Source organism: Tubulanus polymorphus, chromosome 5, assembly GCF_964204645.1.
Source record: "Tubulanus polymorphus chromosome 5, tnTubPoly1.2, whole genome shotgun sequence".
Lineage (NCBI taxonomy): Eukaryota > Metazoa > Nemertea > Palaeonemertea > Tubulaniformes > Tubulanidae > Tubulanus > Tubulanus polymorphus.
Genome location: NC_134029.1, coordinates 13,711,439 through 13,724,373, shown reverse-complemented (window position 1 = coordinate 13,724,373; position 12,935 = coordinate 13,711,439).

Below are 12,935 nucleotides of genomic sequence, written 5' to 3'. Positions count from 1 at the left end.
GACTAACGAAGATCTATCCACGTCAGTTTATTCGCCAAAATAAGGTGTGGTGACAATTTTAAGGTGAATCGATGAGTGCATAAGTGATACACAGCAGAAAACGGACACCCAGTGTCACGTACAGCGATAAACAACTTGACCCCAGACACCCAATCTTAAAACTGGCTTCAATTTTCGCAAAATGAATTGGAGCGCGATGTCAGAGTGGAACGTTTTTAAGGGCCATACATTCTTTTAGACAGGACCAACCACTTTACCCTCTACTACCATCCCCGTACACCACAGTAATTCATAATGAAACACTCAGACACTCCATTGGTTTCATAGGTCTTTGAAATGGTTACATAACTAATTCCCCAAGGTTGAATTAGACTAAAACTATGCACTACTAAACGAAAACTTCTCGATACGTTCATAGAGAAATAATAAAATGATAAAAAGATGACGATATGGTTAGTATATCAATGCGGGTGGGGGGATTTTAATTCTTATTAAAAAAACACATTTATCTTCGAGCTATGATGCGGGAGGATGGACATTATTTTCATCTAATTTTCCGATGATTTTTCCGATGCGGGCGGGATTTCAAAATCATGAGAAAAAAATGCATTTTTGGCCTAATAGAAATCGCACATTTATAGATGAAAAGTTCGTTTTATTCGTCGTAAATACGTACATTTGTCGGCATAGTCGTAACTGGAGCTTCCCCGAAGTGGTTGCGAGAAGAATTCCATGTTTGAAGTAAGTTTTGTAAAAGTGCATAGGTCTTCGTTTTAGTTTTGCGTGTGTGGGTGTTACTAAAACTATGCACTACTAAAACGAAGACCTATGCACCCAGTTCAATTTTGGTTAATGGCGAATAATTAATCAGTCACAATAACGCGTACTCCTACAACAGTGGACGGGATCCGATCAACCCGGATAACCGTTCGATTCTAAGATGTTTTTTGAAAAATTTTGGACAACTTTATAAAATACATGATATCCTACTCGGATATCACTCGAGTCAGTCATACCATTACGGTCCCGAGATGAGATCCGGCTCGAGCGGAGTGTAGAATATTAATAGAAGAATAGAATCCTAAACATTTATTTGTGAAAATGATGTATAAGCCACGACAACGCAGCGAATCGAATATAATAGAAATCGCACATTTTTAGAGGAAAACTTCGTTTCATTGTTCGTAAATACGTACATTTGTCGGCATAGTCGTAACTGGAGCTTCTACGAAGTGGTTGCGTGAATAATCCCATGTTTGAAGTAAGTTTTGTAAAAGTGCATAGGTCTTCGTTTTAGTCATGCATTGCCCATACGTCAACTTTTAACAATGGGAATTCGCGAAAATTCGCATGCGTTGGGCATCGCATGCGAATCGCGCGTGCAGTGTGAACAGGGCTGATAGCTATGTCAGTTGACGGCCATCAGCGGGCGGAGCGATCCCCACACCGTGGCCTCAAAACTGTATGCAGTCCGTGATGGGTAGACCTACTAAGTATAACCGTCGACTCGATTGTGACAATTGGGAATTTTGAGGTGTGGGTGTGACTAGGCTACTGTCTGGGTTCCAGACCAGAGAATTATGAAAAATAATTTGAACAGAGACGCGTTAAGGGCCATTCTCACGCATGAATCAAGAAAATATAGGTGTTTAAAAGGTGTTTTTTTTTTTGGGGGGGGGGGGGGTGGCTAGCAACCTCGTACACCCCCCTGTACCCGCCCCTGGTTGGGTTAATAAGATTATTATTTCAGTATAATCTCCAGGGCCCAGTTCCACAGTTGTGAGTTAGAGTTAGTTAACTCAGAGTTAAAATCAGTTTGTTTTCAATGTTTTAACTCCAAAGTCAAATTTAACTCACAACTGTGAGACTGGATCCAGATGTTTTCAGGATACAGTGTTAAAGCTACGACTTCTTAAAAAGGGAAAAATGATGAGAATTTTTCATCAACTTTCGATTTATAAAATTATGCAAATCAAAGTAATATCAAAACCCATAAGCTATTATAGTCAAAATATTGTGATCAATTCAAATTATTTCGCAGTATTTGGAGTTACTTTTAAGGGTCAATGTATTATATAGATATATTGAATATATGTACAGTTCATATCAACCAGTTTCTTTTAAACTGCATTGTTGTCTTTCAGAGGGTGGTGCATGTGAAGCTGCAAATAAAAAGAAAGAAGAAATGCCTGAGGGGGCTGTCCGTTTATTAAGTAAACTTCACAAAAAGTATAGCAGCAAAATGAATGACAAGAAAACTCCAAAAAACATGTGTGGGGATTAATAGCTTCGGATATGCAGAAACTAAATTATAAAATATTGTTACACATGGATTCAACTCAAAATGAAGTGGAACAATATTCTAACGCCGTACAAGAATTGCGTAAAACACAACGGAAAGACAGGAGTTGATCCTAAATACTGCGAGTACTATGATGATCTTGATGAATATATTGGGTGTCGGCCATTCGTAAGACCAAGTGTAGTTCTGTCGTCATCGTTGTCGTCGTCTTCCAATATTCATAAGTCCCAGACTCATGAAGAGGTTGATGTGCTGCCTACGCCTGATAATGATGAGTCCACCGACGAGTCTTCATCTGCAACTCCGCCAGTTGTAGAAACACAAAAACGCAAAAGGCTGACGAAGCGAAATACCGTACCGGAATATTGGAGGTATTGGAAGCCCACGAGTCAAAAAAGCAAGAAGACACTACCAAAATTTTGGAGTTGACGAACAAGGAGCACGAGGAGGTAATAGCATTGGAGCATAGACGATTAGCGATGGAACAGTCAAAAATTGATATTTTTAAACAAATTCTTGACAAGTTTTAGGATGTTGCTCAATTTAGATACAGAAAATCTTTGAATATCAAATCAAGGGCTTGGAGCAAGAAAGTGCTTAGTGCATTGATATGGTCAAAATTTAGTTATACCCATCACAGGATCCATTTACGGGTATATAGGTTGCTTCATATGATAAATCTGGCCTGTTCCAATGTTAGACTCCGGAAATATGTTGGAAAAACTTTCATGATTCATTAATAGCCCCTTTTTGCACCAAGCCCTTGAACTATCTACTACCCTCAATAATAACCAAATTTTCATAAAATTACAGTAAATTCTACCTAATTTGGATTGGTCTCAGTAGTCAGAAGTAAATCACAGGTCCCGTTTTTTGGTTTTAAATAGTAGACCTTGAGTTTACTGTAAGTCAATTCTCGAGCTGTCAATGTCCGCAGCTGTATGATTGAGTTCATCGTTAATTCTTGTAGTTGCTGACAATCGAGAAATTTATTTTATAAGCTATATTTTTCTTGTTTATCTTTTAACAAAACAATTTAGCAATTTATCATCTCTCAAAGACTTAAAAAGATGAATGTCTCTTAATGTAATTTTATCACTGTAATTTTTAAGCTTTTGTTTTTAATTGGTGTTTTAATAGGAAGTTTATTACCGTTATTAAAGCTTTTATACATTTAGATATAGAGTTGTTGACTTATTGACTGTAGCAGTGTGCAACTTATGTATATGGCATAGATAAAACCTTCCACCGGTATAAGTAGTAAGGAACTATGGCTAGTGCATTCGGACTCATCCACAAACTTGATAGTTGGTGACTTGAAAGGTCGTTGTCGGCGTACTCATGTGTTTAAGTGAACTTCGTTACAGATGTTTTACTTAAACTTTATAAGAAGTGGTTTCAATAGAATTGCCAATTTGGGACCAGAGAAATTTCTACAATTTGGACGATACTGACTGAGGAAATCTGAGTTATAGAGCAAAGTTTATTTGAAAACAAGAAGGAAAAAATGGGACTGATGATTTTTCTCCGACATGAGCGACTATACGACTTACACCGATCTGACTTATGCGCGTTTACTATACTCGTCACCAATGCAATTTTCATTAACTTTTGGACAGCAAGTTACCATGATGAACTGTGGTCTAGTCCTAATCAATAGAGAAGTACAGATAGAGAACAATTCTTTTTCTTCTGACAATTATAGACGGACACTTTATTGAAGTTTTCAAATCAATGGTTTTATCAGATCATTGTTCACAAATATATATACTGGCTGGTCTAATGGGTGCTGAACTTGTCAATCATAGCCAACATCTGAAAATTTCCACTTTCTTTGAACTATATATGTACATTTATTTGATGAGCATTTTCTTCATAGACAAAATAAAAAGATGGAACTACGTACACGTAGTTGGTAGTACCGGTACTGGACAAGTTTGATTTATAAAACTTTTAGACAAACATGCATAAACTTTTAAACAAACATGCATGAAGATAATTTAGCCAGAGGAGGGTGAAAACTGTATAAACATTTGGAATTTACAAAGAAAGTAGCAAGCTGATGACATTACGCTTTTGTTCACCATTAGGTTGAGGATAATCTCCAAAATATTCGTTTTCATCGCCAGCCACTTCTTCACCTAAACCATCACGCAGATATTCGTCAAGTGATGTCTCGTGCTGTAGACAGATGTTTTGTAAAACAAAACAGCTGGTTAAAAAGTTAATTAGCCGATTATGGTCATGCATGTCAATATATTTCAATCGTCTGAACCGCCCCTTCAGAATACCGAAAGCATGCTCGATGCCTATTCGCGTCGAACTATGTTTGAAATTGTAATTTCTCTGATTGTTTGACAAATTACCGAAATCTTTATAAGGTACTAAAACATGCTCTTCGAGGGCATAAGCCGAGTCAGCTACAAGGTGAGAATTATCTGGGAATAATTTCCGTCGAACTGCGACATCCTCTGAATCTATGTATAGAGGTGAGTTTTGAAAAACTCTGGAATCGTGTGCTGAACCAGGCCACCCCGAATGAACAGATGTGAAAAAGCCTTCATGGTCACACACAGCCATCACATTGATACTGTGAAATTTTTTCCTGTTAATATAGTTCTCTGGATATTCTTTCGGTGCTTTTATCGGAATGTGGGTGCCATCTAACGCTCCTATAACACCCGGAAAACCTTGCAATTCTTTGAACCCTTCAATGATTTCACGCTGTCTGTCCCCAGATGACCATCTAATAACTTTGGGTAGCACATGATTCACCAATATCTTTGACATCTGACCTAAAAAGAAATAAAAATAATGATTAACATCCATTTGCCTATTATGTAATGTCACGACACACACAGCCCCAACAAAAATTAACTGTACCGTACCGGTAAAAACTCAGCCACTTACCAACAATTTTGAAAACAGTAGCTTCACACACACCAAACACAACTCCTATACGTATCAATGGAAGTTGGCATGAAGCATAATATAGAAATATCAGTACCGGTAACTGTTTTTCAGCGCTTATTTCGACATAATTCATATACAACTCGTCGATAAATGGTTGAATATATTCCATCATTACAGCAAACGTTGTCTTCTCACAGCGGAACCTTCGTCTGAATTCTTCTTCGTTATATTGTTCAACAGTTTTTTCAACATAATCATTTATCCGCGTTTTTTTATAGATACTTTTTGTATGTTTCATTACTTCTGTTTCAAGAAATATACTGGAACTCGTAGGGCATAACAGATTATTTCTGACGGCTTTAATCTTCCCATTTTTATTTTGGTCTGGGTATTTGTCAGTTTTCAGCAGCTCATTGATAATAAGAAGCGCTGAACTCTTTTTCTTGTTGTCCATGGAGGCAGCCATGTTACCGTACTACCTAATCGTAATAACTAAACTGCTCATTTGTGGACAAAAGCTAATCAAATCAAAATTGCACCTAATCGCACTAGCTTATCAAAACCTAATCTATTCAGCTCACAAAAACGCCTATAGGCTAATGAACCGTTTAGGTTTCATTATGAGTTTTCCGGTTTGCTCGGCTACCCGTACTGGCGGGGTAGTCTAGAGAGGCCAATGAAAACTCCGGTTTGCTGAACCACCCCTCTTTGCGGGGATGCGGTATGATGTTTGATCTGACAGTTTCAAGTGGTTAATGGCTGTTTCAAGTGCTTACAACGATGCTTATTACTTTCGTGGTACATGGTGTATTAAAAAAAGATTTCATAATAATACGCTCACCGCGTGGGCTTCGTAGAAAGACCACTACCTGTGACCTTTCCAAATTTTAATAGTCCTGTCCGATTTGGTTTCATCCAATTGAGAGACTGCCTTTTCCAGTTAGGGCATTTTTGGATCACGTCACTCCAGGAAATGACTTAACGCTTTTGGGCCCCTTCGTCGGTTCCACATGTAACGCGTTCTCAAATGTTTTGATACTTTCTCAGTTTGTATCAAAAATATTGCCGATATTTGGTCCTTAAGTCCTAAAAAATGATAAATTTACAGTGTAAAATCGTACAAACGTGTCATCTATACCACAAAACACTTTATTTCCTGACCAATTTATGATGTTATGTGTGGGCCATAGACCTCAATATCTGCCTGTGATCTCAACTTTCAATTAAGATTACGTGAGCTACTCGTGCCCAAAACGCGGCAGGCGCACAATAGAAAGTTACGCGCATGGTACTTTTATTGTCGCCGACATAGAGGACCGATATTTTGCTAATTGGATTCGGGAGGTTTAAACCTCCCAAGGTCAATTTACTAAAATTGTGACCTTCAGGGAGATTCTACGAAAGGCCGATCGTTATCAATTTTGGTTGAACTTGATACCATAATGCTCACTGGTTTTAATGTCAAACCATGTAGTCCATATTTGGTAAGTTGTAAATTACGTAAAACCGAAAGAAAAACCCATTATTGGATCCTAATTACACGAATTACTTGAAATATCTAATAAATGAAATGTATACACAATACCAATAAGAACAACCTGATTTGATTCTGTTCGGAATTTATTCCTATATTTTCGTCATAAAAATCGGAGGCAGTATTTCTCATTGATTTTTTCAACAGCGTCATTTCAGCCATGGACTGTGAAAATACGTTACTGATTCCATGGTTAAGCTCGTTTTCGAGTAAAATATTGCATGTGATTAATTTCTCGTTGTGGTTTTGTCAAAGCTATATTTTCACAGTCCGATCAGTGATACAAATAGCTAGTCAGTTACCAACGGTATAGCCAATAATCTACAGAACCACCCGAATAGCGAAAATTAGCAAATTGAACCAGTGATACCAGTTTTTGTCATGATTTTATCGAACATGTCATTCAATAATCGATGTGATCGGGTAAAAACTCGCCCCGTAAAGGTCCCTTTCAGTAAAAATCCCCTAGTTAAATATACCCCAAGGTAAAGGCTCCCGGTAAAAAACCCGAATAAAGATTTTCCAGTGTCTAGTTGGATGTTCTTTTCTTGTTCCTCTGTATACCTCTATACCTTCTCTATCAGATAGAAATGTTGTTAACTGCAACTATCCGTTAATCAAACTGTTGAATTATTTTTGATAATCGGGAGTGATGAAAATTAGGAATGAAAATTAACGGTTTAGCTACTTATATTTAGTTTAAAATCATGTGTTCTGCTTTAACAAATGCACTTTTTTATCTAAAAATATTATCTGACCCGAGTGCCTCAATCAAGGCTACATCAACAGTCCATCTCACTGATTACTTTATCACAAATAATCACCAGCCATTGAAATGTTTAATCCTCATACAATACAATACAATTATCTCAAATCTAAATTTCATGAGATAAATGCCCCTAGATTTCATAGGTTTTATTCCAACTGTTGGCACAGTCATATCAAAACTGGACTATTCATATCAATAGACGTTAAACTGGACTGTTAATATATGAAAAGTCTTTAAGACCATATCATATATCTGAAGTGCGCTATGTTTTGCCTTGCAGTAATAATTTGATTTGTCACATGATTACTCCATTTCTTCATATAATTTCCAAATAAACGAATACATTTCCATTGTTATGTTAAATGACATCAGCAAAAGCAAATAGACACAAACTACTACACTACTGTGTTTAGGATGGTTTAAGAGATTGGACGCCGATTGATACGAAAAGTAGATTTCATGCAATCATTTTCTTTCTTTAAAATCGTTGCGAATTAACGCGCGAACAGTGTTCGACTCTGGACTAACGGTTAATGGAATTTTATCGGGTTAGTCTTTCTATAGCCGACTAGCTATTGAATACCAGTGATTAAGCCATAAGTAAATAAAGAAGTTACTTGGGATGTTTAATCAATTGATGACAATGTACAAGTAAAACCAGGCCTATGAGACACCCGTAATGTAAAATGATATCATGCAAGATATCCATATAAGCGTATTTTAGTCCTGATTTGAATGAATGTACCCACGTTTTAGGCAATGAATCGAGACTTGGTTTTATCCCATAGCGTCATCGCTAGTACATGCTTGAGATGAGATTGTTGGTTTATATTTTGAACTCTGTAAAGAAGTTTTGTTATTATTTCATTTTATTTGTTACAATTTATTATGTCTAAAAAAACTCAACTCATAGATTCTAGATTTAATTGCACTTCTGTTAACTAAAGATGATAGTAATGATGTATAGATGTATAATATGATGACCGAACGTTTGATGAGGAATAACTACTGTGGTTAGATACAATTCTCATTCTTAGGATACGAATCGGTTGATTGAATTCGGTCATTTAAACTACTGGCTAATTTACAGTGGTCACTATTGAAACGATTAATTGAAGTGCCCTTGAAATCAAGATAGATTCCTGTTGCGTAAATTAACTAATTTTTAAGCGACCACCTTCTATTGTCGGTATTCGGTTAGCTCTTGGTTAGCCAGAAGTTTTACCATACATACTCGGACTAGATGATTGAATTAAATCTTAGAATCAAAATATTGTCACTGGAGTAAATATATATTCCTTATTACACTTTCAGCAGTGATCATATTTTACATGTAAATTGAAGGTATTACTGTCATCTAAAGTTAATAAGGTATTAGAATCGCAAAATTTAAGTTGTTCAAAACCAACATGAAAATGAGAAGTAAATACACAATATCCGTGTATGGTGAATAACGAGGCAAATCCCACAATGAATTCAGCAAAAAATCTTCTACGAGCAATGTTTCGGCTAATGCTATTAGCCATCATCAGGCCCCCGTCAACATGAAAATATTGATACGTAAATCGAATCCATATCATAAGCATACTATACCACAAGTTAACAAGAGTTATTTAGTTCGAATTAAAAGATAGTATGAATAAAATTATGAAAAGATAGTATGAATAAAAAGTTCATTAATTTCATTTATTCTATGAATTTATTTAAAGATTTATTTCAACAAAAGAGATCAATGCACAGTTAAATATATTGCAGTTGTATTGTGGATGAATATGTTTGAATAAATATCGTGCTTTCAAATGTTCTTGAAAAATCGCCAAGTGAGGATTTTACCTAGGGGATTTTTACCTACAACCATCTAAAATGCCCCAGGCCCTAAATCCAGTAGGTTTATGGCGAAAGGTTAAGATTAGGAATGTATTAGCAATATAATTTTTTGAAACAGTATTTGGTCTCCCGATGATTTGATTTGCAGGTCAGACTTATTGTTGACCAAAGTTCTTAAAGTGAATTGCTTTAAAGTAATAAATATCAATGAAACAATATCATAAATTTTGAAGTGAGTTATTTTGTAATAATCCAATTTAAGTGCACTCCGATGCATGCTAAATTCTTATAAATTCATTTATAAATTTAATTTATACATTTTCCCTCCTCACTTATTCATTCTATATTAGTTTTACTAATGAACATAACAGTGGCTTGTGCCTAATGTCAATAAGCAGCGATTGTGTGCCGCCTCTCTGTGTTAATCTATCACGAAAGATTTAACTCGATTAGAGCCGCTGAAAACGTATTTCTTTGCAGCCTAGAGTTTATGCATACATGTTCTAAATCAAGACAATATGCTCTATATCAGAGCCTATACTAAAGCATGCACTCATAATTCGTTTAAGAGTCCGAGGCTTAATTGTGAGAGTTGTTATACAATGAGTAATTAAATGGTGGGATTACAATGGGAGAGATCATTTCATCAGCCACATCGTTGCCCCAGGGAGTTAGTTATATTCGTTATAGCCAAAATACCTTGACCATGGACTCTAAAACGCTTTAATGTCTAAATCGTTTTAGAGTCCATGACTTGACAGAATATAGAAATTTGCCCAGAAAAAGTTATGCATATTCCAACAAAAAAGAATCAATAAAGACTTATATTTTGAATTTAAATGAAGAGACAAGTAGTACTTTAAAGGTTAACTATTTATTTCGACGCACGAGCTTTCGCTTCTAATGTATAGAAGCTTCAATGAGTGAATTATTAGAATTGGTACATTTAGTAAATTCCGGAAACAAAACCTAGTCTTAAGAACTACCATTAACCAAGTTTCAAAGAATTTTGTTCCCTTATGATATTGAATGGTGTGAAATTGAAGTGTCCCTAATGATATATCTTTATGTAAGTTCAACTAACTTACCCAGTTAGTGATGATAGTTGAATAATTAACAAAATAATAGTTGGAATATCGTTTAGGACAAATTAGGATTTTACCGGGTAAGTTTTTTCCTAATAGGCTACCTTTTTGAAGAGCATGCATCCTGAGATACGTATACAAAAATTCGTTTGATGCTAAATGCAGAGTTTTCACGGTAGAACATATTTGGACATCAATTAATCACGTGAAGGGTAGAAATGACAATTTGTCACTGCTGAGCTTATTTCCCTTCACTCAACTTTTTTTAAAGTTTTTTCAATATTCTCTAATCCGACATTATATACGCTGCGTACTAACTGTACACAATTTCGGGTTTGGGTTGTTTTTGAAAAAAAAACAGATTCCCAGCAAATTGTAATTTTTGGGTTCTTGAAAACGGTCAATATGTTATAGCAGGTTAATGTAAAACCGCATAGAATAGCTACAATGAACAACATGTATCCAGGAAAATTTATATTTCAGAACACGATCGATTTCACTGAATTTAGCCTCATCATGTAGGATAAAATGAACTTCTGTTGATATTGCGATTGTGCTGTCGTTAGCTGTCCCATAGCTTATTCGACTCGCTATCGAAAGTAACAAAACAATGGTCACATGTGTCAATGAACTTATCGCTATTCGAAGTAATGTGCGTATTGAAAAATTTCTCAAGCACTTCGAATTTCCGATTGCTTAAACGCCAAATTTGCATTCGAAATATTAAGCCGATCTATTCTAATTCATACCTGGTCGTGTTATAAGCAATTCAAGCGTTTAGTTTGTACTTTAAAATAAAATGAAATAGATTGATTGATGAAATACAAATCAAGTCAAACAAACTCAACTAACTGACTACTACTGAGTTATTTGTATTCGATGAAAGAACATATTCTAGTTAGTTGAAAGAACATATTCTAGTTCATTGGCTCGAACCTTGATTATTGTCTAAGTTGTACTATAACTAACATGCCAATGGATGTGTACATGCGCCTCTCTGATTGGCTAGAATCCTTGCATTCGATGGCGGCATCAGTGAACTAACGGGGAAATTAGAATTGTATGTTTGACCACGGATTCTTTGTTTTTGAGTCCATGGTTTTGGATCTGGTTTTATCGTGAGTTTGATTAACGTACATTGTAGAGAACAATGGTGGGGATTCGAATAACGTGCATCCTTTATTCAGAAAGAGTATCATTACGTATATACATATAGAAATTATTACAATAACTTTAATCAGAATTATCTCATCACGCAGAACCAGTGAAATAGCCGTTGTAAAGCCGCAAAGTAAATTGAATGAATGAGTAGGTGCTCACGCATTTGTTTCCATTTCATAAGAATCAATTCCAAACAGATGAATCAGATTCGAATTTTTGCTTCTTCGTTATGCGAAGTTTTTTTTATATCAGAGACTCTTATACGATTTAGGTTTTAGAGTCCATGGTTATATGAATATCTTATGATTTCTCAACTTTCATCAAATACTTAGGAATGCCATTGAACGTTTGGGTAAAAAGTTATGCTAAATTTGATTACCATCGGCTTTTTAGATAATCTCCACGAAGGTCACAATTTTAGTGATTTGACCTTGGGAGGTTTAAACCTCCCGAATCCAATTTGCGAAATATCGGTCCTCTTTGTCGGCGGTAATGAAAGAATAAATAGAGCGAAGTTTCTATTGTGCGCCGACCGCATTTTGTTCACGAATAGCTTACGTAATAAATTGAAAGTTGAGATCATAGGCGGATATAGCGCTCTATGGCCCACGTTCAATTCATAAACTGGTCCGCAAATAAAGTGTTTAGAAGTATAATTGACACGTTTGTACGATTTTGCGCTGTAAATTTATCATTTTTCAGGACTCAAGGACCAGAAATTGGCAATATTTTTGATACAAACTGAGAAAGTATCAAAACATTTGGGAACGTGTTATGTTTCATTTGAGCTATAGACCACAATGGTGACACCATGATGGTCAGTAACTGACCAATTGAGATATCCCCGAGTCTGAACACTTGACTTCAAATTTTGGAAATTTATCATGTAATGTTTGTTTTCAAACTACTAAGGAATCGTCATTGCAAATTCATCACTGACCATCACTGACCACCAATGACCAATTCAAACTTCTCGAATATGAAAACGATATACCGCGTTATGGTGTCAAACTAGAAAGGATTCGCCATTGAAAATTAATAAATTGACCATCACTGACCACCACTGACCAATTGAAACTTCTTGAAAGAACGATATACCGGTACCGCATTAGATGTGAAACTAGAAAGGATTCGCCATTGAAAATTAATAAAATGACCATCACTGACCACCACTGACCAATTGAAACTTCTTGAAAGAACGATATACCGGTACCGCATTTGATGTGAAACTAGAAAGGATTCGCCATTGAAAATTCATAAATTGACCATCACTGACCACCACTGACCAATTGAAACTTCTTGAAAGAACGATATACCGGTACCGCATTTGATGTGAAACTAGAA